The following is a 14,461-nucleotide window of genomic DNA, read 5'->3' as shown; positions in this document are numbered from 1 at the left end:
ATGAAAATGGAACTTTTTTTTTTGAGATGGAGTCTCCCTCTGTCGCCCAGCCTGGAGTGCAGTGGTGTGATCTCGGCTTACTGCAAGCTCTGCCTCCCGGGTTCACACCATTCTTCTGCCTCAGCCTCCTGAGTAGCTGGGACTATAGGTGCCCGCCACCATGCCCGGCTAATTTTTTGTATTTTTTTTTTTAGTAGAGATGGGGTTTCACCGTGTTAGCCAGGATGGTCTCGATCTCCTGACCTTGTGATCCGCCTGCCTCGGCCTCCCAAAGTGCTGGAATTACAAGCGTGAGCCACCGCGCCTGGCCCTAAAATGGAACTCTTTAAACTTCAGTCTGGAATTACACCACTGGCATATTTAGCTTTTGAAAAATCAAATATATGTGCACTAGAATAAGTGAGAGAGGAAAAAGCAACTTGGTGAAGTGGTACTGTCTGCCATTGCTCTCCCTGGCTCATGCCCCAAGGTATGCACCAGGAGACCTGCCGTTGCTGGATGGGCTCTCCATTCCATGGGTTCAGAATGCCTAAGTACCTGTCGCTGAGTGTGACTCTATTGCTTCAAGATGAATTTCTCTCTCTCTCCCTCTCTCTGTCTCTCTTTCTTTCTTGTCTCACTTTGTTGCCCAGTCTGGAGTGCAGGGTACAATCATGGCTTACTGCAGCCTCGACCTCCTGGGCTCAACGGATCCTTCCACCTCAGCCTCCTGAGCTGCTGGGACCACAGAGGCATGCCACCATGCCTGGCTAATTTTTTTATGTTTTGTAGAGATGGAGATCTTGCTATGTTGCTCAGGCTGGTCTGGAATTCCTGGTTTCATGCAATCTTCCTGACTCGGCCTTCCAAAGTGCCAAGATTACAGGTATGAGCCACCACGCCCTGCTTCTTTGTAAAAAATACAACATTGGCTGGCCAAGGTGGCTCATGCCTGTAATGCCAAAACTTTGGGAAGCCGAGGTGGGAGGATCACTTGAGCCTAGGAGTGCTAGACCAGCCTGGGCAATATAGTGAGACCCTGTTTCTACAAAAAAAATTTTTAAAATTAGCTGGGCATGGTAGTGCATGCTGGTTGTCCCAGCTTCCTTAGGAGGCTGAGGGACGAGGATGGCTTGAGTCCAGGAGTTTGAGGCTGTAGTGAGTTATGATCATGCCACTGCATTCCAGCCTGGGAGACACAGTGAGACTCTGTCTCTAAAACAACAACAACAACAATGACACAGGGCAAGCAGGACATGGAACTAGGTTCATATGCTGGAAGAAACTCTGACTCTGTATTTTACTTTTTGGGAAATTAAAGGGATCTTAAAATTGAGCATACACATCTTCTACCTTTGGGACCTAACCCAATCTAAGGTGGCTGCATTGTACCCGAAGTTGAAGGATTGTCCCTAGCCAGAAAAACTTCAGATCCCTTTAGTTCACATTCCAACATGGGAAAATAAACTTGAAAAGTATTTTCCTTAGCAAAGAAAGATCTGGGTGTGAAATGAAGTCCATTTTGTTTTTTTTTTTTTTTTTTTTTTTTTTTTTTTTTTTTTTTTTGAGACGAAGTCTCGCTCTGTCACCCAGGCTGGAGTGCATTGGCCGGATCTCAGCTCACTGCAAGCTCCGCCTCCCGGGTTCACGCCATTCTCCTGCCTCAGCCTCCCGAGTAGCTGGGACTACAGGCGCCTGCCACCTCGCCCGGCTAAGTTTTTGTATTTTTAGTAGAGACGGGGTTTCACTGTGTTAGCCAGGATGGTCTCGATCTCCTGACCTCGTGATCCGCCCGTCTCGGCCTCCCAAAGTGCTGGGATTACAGGCTTGAGCCACCGCGCCCGGCCGAAGTCCATTTTGTTTTGTTTTGTTTCGTTTTTTTTTTTGATCATCAGTCTCCAGTGCCAATGTCTCCGTTGCAGACTAGCTGTAATTACATGTGTGGCCTCTCCTTAGGAGAAACAGCAACACACTCTCTGATGGATCAATTTGGCATAAACTGTGAAGTAAAAGGGATTCCATGCTGGGTGGAAGGTTGGACTAGAAGTTCTCCAAGTTTCCTTTCAGACCTCTCTGTGGTCGTATTCCAGCTGTCCTGAGGCCATTGTAAAAGGTCTTCTAAGTGATTTATGGCCTCTTTTTTCCTTTAACCAAGCACATTAGATGATCTCCAGATGTCTCTGCCATTCCTTTTGGAAGCAGTAGGGTCCTGGATCATTAGCTGTGCTGTGTGGACCGCTGCCTGGGAACTGTGAGGACATATTTAACCTGCTGATCTTGAATGTCTCCAGTTCCTCACTGATCTTGCCTGCCTCTTGCTAGGTCAAGGCACTCATAGGGAGTGGATTAGTTGCATTTAAGGAGAATTAAGTGTTGTTTGAAAAAATATCTGGACCCTGGGGCCCCAAGCGGGGGTAGAGATTTACTGTGGAGCTCTTTCCTGAAAGCAGAACAGGGATCTGGAACTCAAGGCCAGAGCCTTTGGTTTAGGAAAGTGGGGCACCAGGATGGGTGATAAGATTGGCTGGGGAGGGCTACCAGCCACTGCCTTAAATTTTGGGCCTGCCCAGCCGTCTCTGTGTCACTGTTAAGGCCATCTTCACCTTGTGGTGACCCAGTTTTGGCTTTTCTGAGAAAAGGCTTTGTTGAAGCTGGGCACGGTGGCTCACACCTGTAATCCCAGCACTTTGGGAGGCTGAGGCGGGCGGATCACAAGGTCAGGAGATGGAGACCATCCTGGCTAACACTGTGAAACCCCATCTCTATTAAAAATACAAAAAATTAGTTGGACGAGGTGGTGGGCGCCTATAGTCCCAGCTACTCAGGAGGCTGAGGCAGGAGAATGGCGGGAAGCCAGGAGGCAGAACTTGCAGTGAGCCGAGATCGCGCCACTGCCACTCCAGCCTGGGCAACAGAGGGAGACTCCATCTCAAAAAACAAAAAACAAAAAAACAAAAACAAAAAAAAAAAAGAAAAGATTTTGTTGGCCAGTGACCCCTACACAGAGACCCTCAGAAAACTTGTTCTCCACTTCTCAGATTTTACGAAACTCCAGGGGTGTATTAAGCTAGGTCGCCACCTCCTCTGATGACTCTCTTTCCCGTATCCCCTTTTCCACGTGTGTTCTGCCTGCCTTTCACACTAAACCGTTATCTCCTGAAGAAAAAAAACCGGATTTTGCCAGGAGAGGCGGCTCATGCTTGTAATACCAGCATTTGGGATGCTGAGGGACTATTGCTTGAGGCGAGGAATTCAAAACCAGGCTGGGCAATAAAATGAGACCTTATCTCTACAAAAAAAGTTAAAAAATCAGTGGGGCATGCTGGTGTGCACCTTTAGTTCCAGCTACTCGGGAGGCTGAGGTGGGAGGATTGCTTGAGCGCAGGAGGTTGAGGCTGCATTGAGCCATGATCATGCGACTGCAATCCAGCTTTTATCCAGATTTCCCTTGATTGCAACACTTGCCGTATTTACTTCATCTGTTCTTTTTGCCCAAATATTTAAAAGTAAATTTCAGATATAATGATATTTTACCCCTACATACTCATGTATGCATCTCTAAAATTAATTAATGTAATAGTTCCTGGCTGGGTGCAGTGGCTCATGCCTGTAATCCCAGCACTTTGGGAGACCAAGGCAGGTGGATCACTTGAGTTCAGGAGTTCGAGACCATCCTGGGAAACAGTGAAACCCTGTCTCTAAAAATACAAAAATTAGCCTGGCATTGTGGCGCATGCCTGTAGTCCCAGCTACTCTGGTGGCTGAGGCAGGAGAATCGCTTGAACCTAGGAGGCAGAGGTTGTAGTGAGCCATGATCGTGCCACTGCACTCCAACTTGAGCGACAGAGCGAGACTCTGTTTAAAAAAAAAAAAAAAATCCTAAATATCGACTACCCTCAGAAGGTCGTTTGTAACTGGTTTATTCAAACCAGAATCTTCTCATGGGCCACACACTGCATTTAATTGTTTTGACTCTAGTTTCTCTTCCCCTTTTCCTCCATGCTATGTTATTGACTTGTTGAAGAAATCAGGCCAGTACTTTTGAAAGTCCCATTTTCATGGTGCTATTTAAACTTCACCAGACTCCCAAGGCAGAGTTGACTTAAGGAACATTGTAGCCACCACTGTGGGAGTCTTCTCCACTCTAGGAACCCTCCATTTCCTTCCTTCCTTCCTTCCTTCCTTCCTTCCTTCCTTCCTTCCTTCCTTCCTTCCTTCCTTCCTTCCTTCCTTCCTTCCTTCCTTCCTTCCTTCCTTCTTTCCTTCCTTCTTTCCTCCCTCCCTCCCTCCCTTTCTTTCTTCTTTTTTTTGACAGAGTTTCGCTCTTGTTGCCCAGGCTGGAGTGCAATGGTGCGATCTCGGTTCACCACAACCTTCACCTCCTGGATTCAAGCTATTCTCCTGCCTCAGTCTCCTGAGTGCTTAGGAGCCCTCCATTTCTATCCTCCTCTTTGCTCCCATCATCCAGGAGCAAATCCTGAGGGCACTGAAATCCAAGGCTAAAGGCTCACCTATCCGGTGCTCTCTCACCTTTTGCTCGGAGGTCCATTTCCTGGCCTTGTGGTCTGCTGGTGTGAGCCTTCCAGTAAAGCAGGGCCTGGACAGCTCTCCCTACAGCTGCCAGCAACAACCTCAGGAAGCCCCAGGGTCCTTCACTTAAGTTGCTGACAAAGCCTTTGAACTTGGGGCTCTGGGGCTTCATTATGGGTAGCAGCAAACGGCAGCCACCATTTTTCAAAATGAAGTTAAAATCCTCTCCTTCTAACTCAATACATCTCTTAAATTCATCCCAGAAAAATAACCTGTTTTCCAAGTGACGTAAGATTCAGCAGCACCACCCCTACCCTATTGCCCCTGGGACTGATGATCTCCAGGCAGATGCTTCTCACTAGTGGCTGCTCCTGCCAGTAAAAAAAAAAAAAAAAAAAAAAAAGAGGTTTCCATTGATTTACTTGAAAAATATAAGAGTCTGGGGCCGTAGTTCCTGCCACAAGGTCAATAGAGAATTGTCTTGCCTGAGGTGCCCCAGGAAATCAGCCAGGAAAAGCAGGGATCTACTTTTCATTTCATAGGTAAGGGAGGGGGTGGGAGGCTGGGGCAGGGAGAGAATGGAGGAGGGGAAGGTTCAGATAACTGTGTGTTTAGATCAGAGGACTTGGGCTAAGGTCAGCAAGAAAACATGAACATTCCAAGCACAAAGAGGAGTGGAGTTACGCCATCAGGGGTGTGGGCTGGAAACCCTAAAAGCACAGTTTCCTCCAGCTTGACACGAATGTCTAGCTGTTTACTTTGGCTCACTGGATTTCTCTTTTTTTGAGACAGAGTCTCACTCTGTCTCCCAGACTAGAGTGTAGCGGCTCCATCTCGGCTCACTGCAACCTCTGCCTCCCTGGTTCAAGCGATTATCTTGCCTCAGCCTCTCTAGTAGCTGGGATTACAGGTGTGCACCACCATGCGCAGCTAATTTTTGTAATTTTAGTAGAGATGGGATTTCAACATGTTGGCCAAGCTGGTCTTGAATTCCTGGCCTCAAGTGATCCTCCCATCTCACCCTCCCAAGTGCTGGGATTACAGGCATGAACCACTGCACTTGGCCTGGATTTCTAATTGTGTTTATTTATTTATTTATTTTTTGAGATGGAGTCTTGCTCTGCCGGCCAGGCTGGAGTGCAGTGGCATAATCTCAGCTCACTGCAAGCTCCGCCTACCGGGTTCATGCCGTTCTCCTGTCTCAGCCTCCCGAGTAGCTGGGACTACAGGCGCCCGCCAACACGCCTGGCTAATTTTTTGTATTTTTAGTAGAGACAGGGTTTCACCGTGTTAGCCAGGATGATCTCGATCTCCAGACCTCATGATCCGCCCGCCTTGGCCTCCCAAAGTGCTAGGATTACAGGCATGAGCCACCGTGCCTGGCCTATTTGTGTCTATTTATTTATTTTTACAAGGAAAAACTCTCCAACAGCTATGTTTCTGTGGGGGGAGTAGATCACATTTTATTCTTCCTGAACGTGGTAAAATGCTTCATAGGCAATTAAGGGTGGAGAAGAGAGAACTTTATACTTCTAACTAAATCCTCAATTTATGGATCAGTTAAACCTTTTCATATTTGGCTCTTCCTCTTAATTCTGTTTCTCGTTTTTCCTTTCTCTCACTGCAAGGCTCCCCTTTTTGTCCCCCACACTCCACTTTATTTTCCTACTTTTATTTCAGTGGCTGGCAAAAGCAGAGCGTTATTTGATTTTGAAAGAGTCACTGCGGAAGCTTAGGCAATCTTTTTCTCTAGAATGTTGAGTAAGGTGGGTCTGAGCCTGTTCTTTTTGCAGCAACTTAGGGAGGGTATGTGTCCATATGTGTGTGAGTGTAGGAGGGGATGAGGGAACCCAAGGCACCCTCTCTTTGCGAGACACAAAATCCCGATCCCCAGAGTTGGGGCAGAAGGCCAGGAGTGGGAGAAGTTTCTCTGTTTACGCCTTAAGATCTGGTGGTTAGGGGCTGGGTGCGGTGGCTTGTGCCTGTAATCCCAGCACTTTGGGAGGCGGAGGCGGGTGGATCACCTGAGGTCAGGAGTTTGAGACCAGCCTAACATGGTGACACCCTGTCTCTACTAAAATTACAAAATTAGCTGGGCATGGTAGCAGGCGCCTATAATCCCAGCTTCTCAGGAGGCTGAGGCAGGAGAATCACTTGAACCCGGGAGGTGGAGGTTCAAGCTGAGACTTGGCCATTGCACTCCAGCCTGGGCAACAAGAGCGAAACTCCACCTCAAAAAAAAAAAAAAAAAAAAAAAAAAGGATCTAGTGATTGGGGCATTTTGGCAAATAGCTTGGCCACCACTTTATTATATGGTTAGTTTGGAAAGCAGATCACTGAGAATGGCAATGAAAGACAGAACTTACACTTTGTTTTTTAAGTGAGAAGAGCAAGGCAACCTGTCAGCATCTCTGAGTTCTGGATAACCTGCAGTGTGGGCTTCAGGAAATTGACTGTGGGAATCTGAGAGTAGATGCACTGGCCCTCTCTAGACTTCGACCTTTAGGTTCTTTTCCCCTTTTCCTTTGCCTCTGCTTCTCTGAGGTCAGCACCCACTTCAGTAATCCTGTCCCAGGGCCACCAGATGTCCTTGAGCTTCAGAAAACCCTCCTCTCACTGTCCTTCCCCAATGTTTCAATGAATGAAGCCTCACTGAGCATACGGCAATCAAATCTGTGATCCAGGTGGCACTCAGAATTCAGCAGTAGCAGTGGTGGTTCCCACACTGCTCACTGGACCTTGGCTAAGACATCACCTGGGACCACAGTTGATGGCTGGGTGTTAAGACCTACCTATTGAAGGAAGAAAAGAGAACAATTTAATGGCAAGTTTTGTTTTTACTCCTAAGTGAAACCACAATCAGGGATAATTTGTGATCGTAAAGTTGGCACATATACTTTTTTTTTAATCAGGGGAATTTTTCTTTTACTTTATAAGAGAAAATTAAAAGCCACCAGACAGGAACTCACTCAAATTCTTGCCACAAACTTATCTGCAGAGGAATCCATCATTTCCTTCTTCCCCTCCATCATAGTGAAAGAGACATCTCATTGACAAAGCCAATTCTGAGGCTCTAAATCTCTCTTGCAGTCTCATTGACTTCGCTGCATTGCAAGTTCCTTTTCTCTCCTGATGTTTCACTTGCTGCTGATTCATTGCCATCAGCATTTTTTTTTTTTTTTTTTTTTTTTTTTTTGAGACGGAGTCTTGCTCTGTCACCCAGGCTGGAGTGCAGTGGCCGGATCTCAGCTCACTGCAAGCTCCGCCTCCCGGGTTTACGCCATTCTCCTGCCTCAGCCTCCCGAGTAGCTGGGACTACAGGCGCCCGCCACCTCGCCCGGCTATTTTTTTTTGTATTTTTTAGTAGAGACGGGGTTTCACCGTGTTAGCCGGGATCGTCTCTCGATCTCCTGACCTCGTGATCCGCCCGTCTCGGCCTCCCAAAGTGCTGGTATTACAGGCTTGAGCCACCGTGCCCGGCCGCCATCAGCATTTAAACAAGTGTCTTCTATCCTTAAAATCGTACCCTCCCTAGCTTCCCCACCCCTTTAATTCACTTCTTTATCTGACTTGTTTCGGTTACAGTTGAGTTTATTGAAACAGGTGTCCATACTCACCACAACTTCCTTACCCTCCACCCTGAAACTCTCCTTGAAATCTGGCTGCTGCCCCAACGTTCCTCTGACCAAGTGAGAGGAACTTGGTCTGGTCCAGCCAAGATTACTAACAACCTTGTTGTTCAATTTTAAGGCTGTTTTCCCAGCATTATGTGACTTGGGCTCTAAGTAGGTGATACTGGTGACCATGGCCTTCTTGAAAGTGTCTTCTAGCTGGGTAAGTGGCTCATGCCTGCAATCCCAACACTTTGGGAGGTTGAGGTGGGTGGATTGCTTGAGCTCAGGAGTTCAAGACCAGCTTGGGCAACGTGGTGAAACCCCGTCTCTACTAAAAAACAAATTGAAAAAAATTAGCCGGACACGGTGGCATGTGCCTGTAGTCCCAGCTACTCAAAGGCTAAGGTGGGAGGATCACCTGAGCTGGGAGGCCGAGGCTGCAGTGAGCTGTGATTGTGCCACTGCACTCCAGCCTGGGTGACAGAGTGAGGCCCCGTCTCAAAAAAAAAAAAAAAAGAAAAGAAAAGAAAAGAAACTGTCTTCCTTGGTTTGGTGACATCTATCTTTCACCACAACTTCTTAGAATCCTTTGTGGGCTATTTTTCGGTTAATATGTTCATTGTAGAATCTTTGGGATATTAAAAAACAATAGTCTACTTGTTATCTCCACATTGGAAGTCTTTTTTATTTTGTTTGAGACAGGGTCTCACCCTGTCACCCAGACTGGAACGCAGTGGCATGATCATGGCTCACTGCAGCCTCAACCTCCCAGGTCCAGGTGATCCTCCCACCTCAACTTCCTGAGTAGCTGGGACTGCAGACATGTGCCACCATGCCAGGCTAATTTTTCTTTTTCTTTCTTTTTTTGTGGAGACAGTGTTTCCCCATGTTGCCCAGGTTGGTCTTGAACTTCTAAACTGAAGCGATCTGCCTACCTTGGCCTCCCAACATGCTGGGATACAGGCATGAGCTACCATGCCGGCCCCCACATAGAGGTCTTAGCAGCATTTTAGAATGCGGACATCCTAAATAGAGCTCATCATTTCCATTCCTGAGCCTTCTCCCCAACTATAGTCTCTTTCTCAGTGAATGGCTCCATCCTTTCTCCCATTGGTTGCTCAAGCCAGAGTCCTGATGTTATCCTGGACTCTTCCCTCTCCCATATTTCTCATGCCCAGTCAATCATCAAGACCCATCAATTTTATCTCTTGAATCTCTCCAAATCCATTTATAGTTGACCCTTGAACAACACAGGTGTGAACTGCAGGGAATCACTTTTAGATGTATTTTTTTTCAACCAAACGCAGAATGAAAATACATTATTTGCAGGATGTGAAACCCACTCACATAGAGGGCATATATGCAGGTTCTGCAGGACTTGAGTATTCATAGATTTTGGTGTGGAATTGGGGAGTTCTGGAACCAATTCCCTGTGTATATGGAAGGTATGGAAGGACAACTGTACTTTCTTTCTTTCTTTTCTTTTTTTTTTTTTTTTTTTTTTTTGATGCTCTGTTGCCCAGGCTGGAGTGCAGTGGCACTATCTCGGCTCACTGCAATCTCCGCCTCCCAGGTTCAAGCAATTGTCCTGTCTCAGCCTCCCGAGTAGCTGGGACTATTGGCGCATGCCACCATGCCCAGCTAATTTTTGTATTTTTAGTAGTGATGGGGTTTCACCATGTTGGCCAAGCTGGTCTCGAACTCCTGACCTCTGGTAATCCGCCCCCCCCTTGGCCTCCCAAAGTGTTGGGATTACAAGCGTGAGCCACCAAGTCTATTCTTTCTCTTTTTTTGGAGAGGGAGTCTAAATCTGTTGCCCAGGCTGGAGTGTGGAGTGCAGGGGCGATCTCGGCTCATTGCAACCTCCGCCTCCCGAGTTCAAGCCATTCACCTCCCTCAGCCTCTCGAGTAGCTGAGACTACAGGCGCACGCCGCCATGCCCGGCTAATTTTTTTGTATTTTTAGTAGAGACGGGGTTTCCCTGTGTTGCCCAGGCTGGTTTCCAACTCCTGAGCTCAGGCAATCCGCCCGCCTTGGCCTCCCAAAGGGCTAGCATTACAGGCGTGAGCCACCGCGCGCGCCTCCACCGCGTCTGTTCTTACTGCTTCCGTGTTAGTTTGGGTTCCTCTCTTTCTCGCCGAGTCAATTTAACAACCTCCTAACTAGTGTTCCTGACTCCATTTTTTGCCCCATTCCTTTCCATTCTTCTTACTACAGCCAGCCTCCTCTGAAACAGTCATATCTGAGCGCATCACCCCGCCACCCCTCTATTACAGAAACCCTTTGATAGAGGGTAATCCTCAGGACAAACTCTACATTTCTCAATGTGACCTTCAAGGATCTACATTTTGTGTTCTTTGCCTGCCTCTTTGGTCTTTTTTCCATCACAACCATCCCCACCCCTTTCAGCCATACTGAACTAATTTTACTAGCCCCTTCTCATCTCCCAGATTTTTTGTTATTGTTGTTGAGACCGAGTCTCGCTCTGTTGCCCAGGCTGGAGTGCAGTGGCGTGATCCCGGCTCACTGCAAGCTCCGCCTGCCAGGTTCAGGCCATTCTCCTGCCTCAGCTCCCCGCAACCCCCCGCCACCATAGCTGGGACCACAGGTGCCCGCCACCACGCCCAGCTAATTTTGTTTTTGTATTTTTAGTAGAGACAGGGTTTCACCGTGTTAGCCTGGGTGGTCTTGATCTCCTGACCTCGTGATCCGCCCGCCTCGACCTCCCGAAGTGCTGGACTTACAGGCGTGAGCCACTGCGTCCAGACTCATCTCCCAGTTTTTTATGTGTATTTGTTGAAATTTTTCTTTTCTCCTTCCTGGCTAACTGAAGCTCATTTGTTGTATTTCAGGTTAGAGATATGAACCTCTCTTAAAGCCTTTCCTGAGTTTTAGGTGCTCCCAGGGCCCCCATCAAAAGTGTTAAGCTTTATTGTCAATGTCTGTCTGCTAATGATTGTAAGCCCCCAAGGAAAGGAATATGTCTGGTTAATGGGATCATTTCCCACACCTTGCACAGTGTGCAGCACAAATAAAAAAATAGTTACTGAATATATGATTGTGATTCCAACCACTGCTTGTGGGGAAAAAGGAGTTCAATGACATGGTCTGTCCTGGAACATTAAATTTTTTATCCTCACGTTCATCTTTTTTTTTTTTTTTGAGACCGAGTCTTGCTCTGTTGCTCAGGCTGGAGTGTAGTAGGGCAGTCTTGGCTCACTGCAACCTCTGCCTACCGGGTTCAAGCGATTCTCTTGTCTCAGCCTCCTGAGTAGCTGGGACTACTGCAGGCATGGGCCACTATGCCTGGCTAATTTTTGTGTTTTTAGGAGAGACCGGGTTTCACCATGTTGGCCAAGTTGGTCTCGAACTCCTGACCTCAAGTGATCCGTTCGCCTTGGCCTCCAAAAGTGCTGGGATTTTAGGTGTGAGCCTGTGCTCCGGGCCCCCTCATGTTCTTTTCATCATAAAGAATAATATTCATAGAGCACTTTACTGGGGGCTATGCTGTTTTCCAGGGATAGGGACAGAAGCCAAACAAACCACTTCCTTGTTTCTTCAATTGAAATGATATTGAAATAAAGTCACTTTCATTTGTTTCCTCCTTTTATTCCAGTGGTGATTAAAACTGAAATCACTTTTCCAGGGATTGGTACATAAAAGCCCCAAGGACTAATCACTGATATTAAGCAACACTGACCTCAGGGTGATAGGTTTCCTGCTTATCCTTGATATATGTTGACAATATGCATCTAGCCATTCACTAGATGCCTGGAAATGTTAATGCAAAATTAGCATCACTTAACAACGGTAGTTGTTTAGGAATTGTTTTTAAAGTTTTTGAGCTGGTCCACTTGTTTCCTATCTCTAGTAATTAAATGAATAATAAACAAATAAGCTGTCTTTTGGTTTGCTTGTGGGAATGCAATTGCTAGTGTGTACTGGGTAAAAGGAGGTCATTGTGGGGCACAGTGAAGTCATTATTTATGAGTTAGTGGAATTTTCAGTGGTTTCCTGGAGCAAGTAGATGTTTATATGTCTGATATTTTGAGCATATCTGGCAGAGGCTGTAAATAATATTGTATCTTACACATCTGACTTTTGTGGTTGACATCTAGGGGGCCCTTTTCCACGCTTACCATAGAACAGTATGCAGAGACCTAACAGGAACGACCAGGCTCCCTGGATTAAGCTACTCCACATCCATCTTCATAGAGAGGCAATTGTACCATGCAAAGCTTCTTACTTAAACCACCATTCAGACCAAGGAGAAAGGTGTCAATAAGGTCAGTGCTATAGTCAGGATCTGAACTGAAAGCTGAATAAACAAAATATCCTGAGCCAAATCAAAATATTATTTTTATTTTGTTTTATTTTACTAGATCTTAGTTACTTTTTATTCTTAAACTAAAAAAAAAAAAAGCATTCAGTGGAATAATGTAAATTCAAAATTGGGTCATCAAACTTTTTTTTTCCCCTAGAAATGTTTGAATTGGAATAAAATTGAAATATTCAAATGTTTCTTAAATAGAGCTTGAAGAGTTGTTTTATGTGAAATCTTGGTTATAACTGAAGACAAATGACCCTTTGGAAATTTAAATTTCTCGGGCGTTCAGCTGCTTTCCTGTTTGTGAGTATCATCAAGAATGAAAGAGTGGGGCCGGGCTCGGTGGCTCACGACTGTAATCCCAGCGCTTTGAGAGGCTGAGGCGGGCGGATCACGAGGTCAGGAGATGGAGACCATCCTGGCTAACATGGTGAAACCTTGTCTCTACTAAAAATACAAAAAAAACAAAATTAGTAGGGCGTGGTGGCGGGCGCCTGTAGTCGCAGCTACTCGGGAGGCTGAGGCAGGAGAATGGCGTGAACCCAGAAGGTGGAGCTTGCAGTGAGCCGAGATGGTACCACTACACTCCAGCCTGGGCGAAAGAGCGAGACCCTGAGAGTAGGTGTCAAAAGTCCCTTCCTTCTAAACTGAGATGCTGGAGTTCCCAGCCAGGCAGGACATGCTAGGAAGTATGAACCAATTAGCCCATTATCCCCTCTAGGCTTCAAATGAACTGGTTGTGAGGTTGGGAAGTTGAAAAGTTGATGGAGGCCGGGCACGGTGGCTCAAGCCTGTAATCCCAGCACTTTGGGAGGCCGAGACGGCCAGATCACGAGGTCAGGAGATCGAGACCATCCTGGCTAACCCGGTGAAACCCCAGCTCTACTAAAAAATACAAAAAACTAGCCGGGCGAGGTAGCGGGCGCCTGTTGTCCCAGCTACTCGGGAGGCTGAGGCAGGAGAATGGCGTGAACCCGGGAGGCGGAGCTTGCAGTGAGCTGAGATCCGGCCACTGCACTCCAGCCTGGGCTGCAGAGCGAGACTCCGTCTCAAAAAAAAAAAAAAAAAAAAAAGAAAAAAAAAAAGAAAAAAAAAAGAAAAGAAAAGTTGATGGAGAGAATGACCTGGGGAAAGCTGGACTGCTGGGACCTTTCCCCCTCATTCTCCAGGGAAGTTTCAAGTCCCCCCCCGCCCCCACTTCCCGCCCACCACCAACCTCAGCCCGAGAAAGGTTTCTAAGAGATGGCCATCAAGAGACACTCACCTGGGAGTAAAGAAGGTGTCTCAGGAGCAAGCTGCAATAGTGCGTATTTCCTGAACACCAAATAGGAACCAATATCATCTTAAAATGAGTCTTGCTCAGGAAAACTTCCAGAACAGAGAAGGGGCCCCAAAAGAAGCACGCATAGTCAGAATCTAGGGACTAGTGGAACATGCAAGCTGCCAGTCAGAGAGGAATTGTTCCCAGCATGGGTGATTGAGTGAGATGATTTTTTTTTTTTTTTGAGTTGAATCTCTTACTCTGTCACTCAGGCTGGAGTGGAATGGTGCGATCTCAGTTCACTGCAGCCTCTGCCTCCTGAGTTCAAATGATTTGTCTGCCTCAACCTCCCAAGTAGCTGGGATTCCACGTGCACACCACCACGCCCGGCTAATTTTTGTAATTTTAGTAGAAATAGGGCTTTGCCATGTTGGCCAGGCTGGTCTCGAACTCCTGACCTCAGGTGATCCACTCGCCTCAGCCTCCCAAAGTGTTGGGATTATAGGCATGAGCCACTGCACCCGGCCAAGTGAGATGATCTTTTTTTTTTTTTTGAGACGAAGTCTCACTTCTTCACCCAGGCTGGAGTGCAATGGCGTGATCCTGGCTCACTGCAACCTCTGCCTCCCAGGTCTAAGCAATTCTCCTGCCTCAGCCTCCCCAGTAGCTGGGATTACAGGCATGTGCCACCACGCCAGGCTAATTTTTGTATTTTTAGTAGACACGGGGTTTCACCATGTCGGCCAGGCT

Source organism: Macaca nemestrina, chromosome 6 (assembly GCF_043159975.1).
Source record: "Macaca nemestrina isolate mMacNem1 chromosome 6, mMacNem.hap1, whole genome shotgun sequence".
NCBI lineage: Eukaryota > Metazoa > Chordata > Mammalia > Primates > Cercopithecidae > Macaca > Macaca nemestrina.
Note: the sequence above shows the minus strand (reverse complement) of the source record.